General features: G+C 43.8%; 1 protein-coding gene across 1 annotated transcript in view; it reads right to left on the bottom strand.

Moving 5' to 3' along the window:
* PAPD7 (PAP associated domain containing 7) overlaps nt 1–2,895 on the bottom strand; it is a 27,016-nt gene extending 24,121 nt beyond the window's left edge. Inside the window, exon 1 of the mRNA XM_015563123.1 lies at nt 2,885–2,895. The gene's annotated coding sequence lies outside the window, so the exon portion shown is untranslated. The remainder of the gene's footprint in view (nt 1–2,884) is intronic.
* Between the last annotated feature and the right edge of the window lie 1,300 nt (nt 2,896–4,195).

The following is a 4,195-nucleotide window of genomic DNA, read 5'->3' as shown; positions in this document are numbered from 1 at the left end:
ATGACATCACTGGAGAGAGCTGCCTGGGAGAAGCACTGGGCTCTTCCTGAGAACATCTTGTGCTGGGGGACCAGCTGCCACCCTGGGTGAGAAGTTAGGGCACTTGAAGCACTAAGGCAGTGATGGTGAACCTTTTGAGCTCGGCATGTCAGCATTTTGAAAAACCCTAACTTAACTCTGGTGCTGTGTCACATTTAGAAATTTTTTGATATTTGCAACCATAGTAAAACAAAGTAAATATTTTTTGATATTTATTTTGTATATTTAAATGCCATTTGACAAAGAAAAATCAACCAAAAAAATGAGTTCGCGTGTCACCTCTGACACGCGTGTCATAGGTTTGTCATCACTGCACTAAGGGCACATGGTCTCCTACACCTCTTAGTCCTGGTCTGATAACAACAGTAGTTATCAGAAATTTAGAGACAAAAATAAAATATGACCCTAGAATAATTAAACAATTGGCCCAGAGTCATGGAAGAAGAATACTAAAGCTAATATGCTAAAATTATATCCACATCCCACAAATATAATACATTAAATCATCTTGTCAACAGGCATTCCAAATGTCATGCAGGTCTGCACTTGCAGAGCAGAACGTCCTGTCACTGTTTTCTTAAGTTGTATGTATCTGAAATAACAACCTAAGACAGTCCTCTTCAGCTTCCCAGGACCCCTACCCTCAGCACCCTGGATGTACCAGGAAAAGGAAAGGCGTGAAGGGGGCCTGTGCTGCCTGTCTGCAGACGCTACCCAATCCGCATGACAGTGTCCATTTTCTCACATGTCTGTAGACTGGCTCATGACATGAGAGGTCGTCTAGCACTCCCTCCTTCCCATATTTTAGGAGAAATTAATGATGGGGGCGCAGCACGCCCACATTTCCAGAGCAGGAAGGTGCCAAGTGGGACACACAGGCCTCCTGATTGCAGTGGCGTCTTCCACCAGTAAGATACACTGATAATACACCTATCTGAAATAGGTATTAACTTGGATCTCAAAGTCTGCAACTGTCCTAACAAATATTACACAGTAAGAGTATTCTGACTTTGCCTTCTGGGAATGAAGGGATACTGCTGGCGAACTGGCTGGACTAGAAGGTGCTCCCACTGGCCCAAGCCCTGCTAGCCCTTTGTTGAGGCAAGCAGGGACCCTGAAGGCACTGTGTTACTCCTGGAACCACCAGAGGACAGCGTGGCTCTGGACTATGATTACACCTTCAGCACAGAAAGACATAGAAAGGTCTAACAACCATCATAACCTCTGGACCTACTGGAAAAGCTACAGCAGCTGCTTCCTCTGCTGGGTCTCTAGGTTGAAACTTCAAAGAGAGAGGAAGCACCAAGGATCGGCAGGGGATTAGGCAGTGAGATAGGACCCCCGTTCAGCCCCAGAAGAACTGTGGCATCGCAGCAATCATCAGAAGCCACAGGACGGTGAGGCAGCACCCTCTCCCTGGCCAAACCCAGCACGCACTGTTCCTCTATGCCCTGCATTCTTCAGGCCAAGTATCAATGGACTAGAGTCTGTTTTCATCCAGGTTGGAATCTATCAACCTCAAAGGGCTCACCTACTCACTGCCTGATCTCCAGCACCAAACAGTGTTTGCTTATGGCAAGCATTCAATAAATACGTGTGGAATGAATCAAATCAAGTTTAGATAAATATTGCTATGACCTTGTCATTTAAAATTTACATTCCCTACAAAAAGACATCAAAAATCAGCATTCCAAGAAGTAATATTTTACCCCTGTAGTGGCTAACCTAACTTGTTAACAGAACTCATTTAAATAGCCAACTGTTCTTTTAGAAATGTAAACAGTGCTAAATAAAAGCATTCAGATTACTTTATTCAATACTAACATTACAAATAGTTTTCATCCCTTTAAGAAACTGCATATATGGGTAGGGACAAAACACTTTCACTATTAGGTACTATCAGCCACAAGTCCAACCGCCAGTATCAGATATAACACAGGTCATTTTTTTAATCTATTACTTCCCATATGCACACACTTAATTCTCCAGTTTCACAGAATTAAGCCCACAAAAATTTTTGATCATTTCTCCTCAAAAACCAAAATGAGGAAGTTCACTCTTCTCACATAACAAAACCTCAAAGGCATTTCACAGCTGACAAGATAGCTACATAAAAACCACACTAAATCTCCTAATCTAACCCAAAGACAATTTAGTCATTGTTCTCTCTTACAGCTCAATGTCAGTCCACTAGAATTCAGTCTCCAAATCTTCCAAGCTTTTAGGCTGTGACCATTATAGAAAAATTTCTAAAATGAATCAGAGGTGGTATCTCAAAACCAGGAGTAAACTGTGAACATTTATCAGGGGCCCTGGGACCAGTTCCAAGCCTGCTTCAGTGGCAGAAGCTGCTGGCTGCCTGTCTGGTGTGCTAAAAGGACACATGGATCATCCTCTCCAGCAGCTCCAGGCAGAAGCTACCAGGAGATTTTTCGAAAAGTTTCCTAAGGGGGTTAGTTCCCACAGCCCTTTTACCTTCCCCTTCCTTAGTACTGGAGCACTGACCTGTGGCCGAGCTCCAGAAACACAATCCTCACAAAACTACTGGTGAACCACTTCTGAAGCATTATTTTCTAGGGTGCTTTTAAACTAAACATTCTCATCTACAATGACTCTCTTATAAGAGTACAGACCCATTCAAAAGGTAATGACTGACTTCTCAATTTTTAGTATATTTCCTAAATTAATTTTTGTTCTTAGTACCAAATATAAGATCAGCAATGTTTTAGTATCTAAGTACCTGGTATATGGTTGCAGTAAATATTTATAAAACCCACCTCAAAGAGCTGTTTTAAAGAGCACAAAATGAATTACCCGGTTAGAGAGGCAAACTACCTCATTTCACAGCTAATGAAGCTACTGATGATAACAGATGACCATTTCAGGGGATTATTTTTTATTTTAGAAGCTTAGCTGGCAGGGTTCAAGGTTCTCAACTGTGTCTAAATTTGAATCAAAGCCAGGGAGAGCTGCTGGCTCTGAAGGGGTGCCGGGAGGGGGAGCAGCCCTATTCCTCCCTGTTGCTGTGACTCCCCGAGCCCAGAGACTTGGTATCCAGCCCCAGACAGAGCTGGCTCCCTGCCCCTACCTTCTAGCTCCCCTCTCCAAATCTATTAAGTTGTTTAGAGGTGACCTCTTCATGCTTGACCAAGAAGGACAACAACATGTGTTTAAAATAAAAGTATGGAAACAAAAGGGGCAAAGAAAACACTCCTATCTATTAGGAATGTTGTCTGCTCTTCGAGGTGAAGGAGGGATGGATGGGTTTGCCTGCTCCCCCCTCCGATTGTAAATCCCATGGCTACTTCTGAGCAAAGCTATGGTCAGAGTTCAGATATTTATTCATCGTTTTGTTAAGGAAAGAGAAAAGCCAGATGAATGAACGTACTGTCCTCTGGTTTACTTACAAGAAGTTTCAGCACCTGAACCCACTAAAGCAGGGGTCCTCAAACTGCAGCCCGCCGAAAACATTTATCCAGCCCGCCGGGTGTTTTTGCCACCGCTGTGTGCATAGGAATTTGTTCATAGTTGTTTTTTTAAAGTATAGTCCGGCCCTCCAACGGTCTGAGGGACAGTGAACTGGCCCTCTGTTTAAAAAGTTTGAGGACCCCTGCACTAAAGTGTTAAAATGTCCAATCTTCCTACCTCACTGAACTCTTAGAACTCTCCACACTGGTCCCCAACGTCCCTGTCCCCAGTGTTTACCACATGTCATTCTATTGGTAGTTTACCTTTAACATCCCCCATGAACCTGGTCAATTCTAAATGCTTGAGGAAAACCAGGCTTTTCCATCTATACTAATAAAAGACAAATATGCAAATTGACCATACCTTCCCTATGCCTTAAGGCACAGGCACCAGCCAATCAGAGCGACTATATGCAAATTAACCCAACCAAGATGGCGACCGGCAGCCACGGAGCTGGAGCAAGCAGGAGGCTTGGTTGAAGGAATGATGAAGGAAGCCAAGCTTCTCGCCTGCTGCGGTGGCTCTAAGCTCCACTCAAAGCAACAAAGTTTCAATTATAGAAGGTAAATAAACCCCAGATACCTGCTTTCAGCAGGCTCTGGCCACAGAGCTGGAGCGAGCAGGAGGCTTTCCTCCCGTTTGCCCAGGCCAGCTCTAAGCTCCTCTCACGGCTACAAAGTTTCAATTA

The sequence above is a fragment of the Myotis davidii genome, unplaced genomic scaffold (genome assembly GCF_000327345.1).
Source record: "Myotis davidii unplaced genomic scaffold, ASM32734v1 scaffold135, whole genome shotgun sequence".
NCBI classification, from domain to species: domain Eukaryota; kingdom Metazoa; phylum Chordata; class Mammalia; order Chiroptera; family Vespertilionidae; genus Myotis; species Myotis davidii.
The sequence above is the reverse complement of the archived record's forward strand: the minus strand, read 5'-3'. Positions and strand labels throughout refer to the sequence as shown.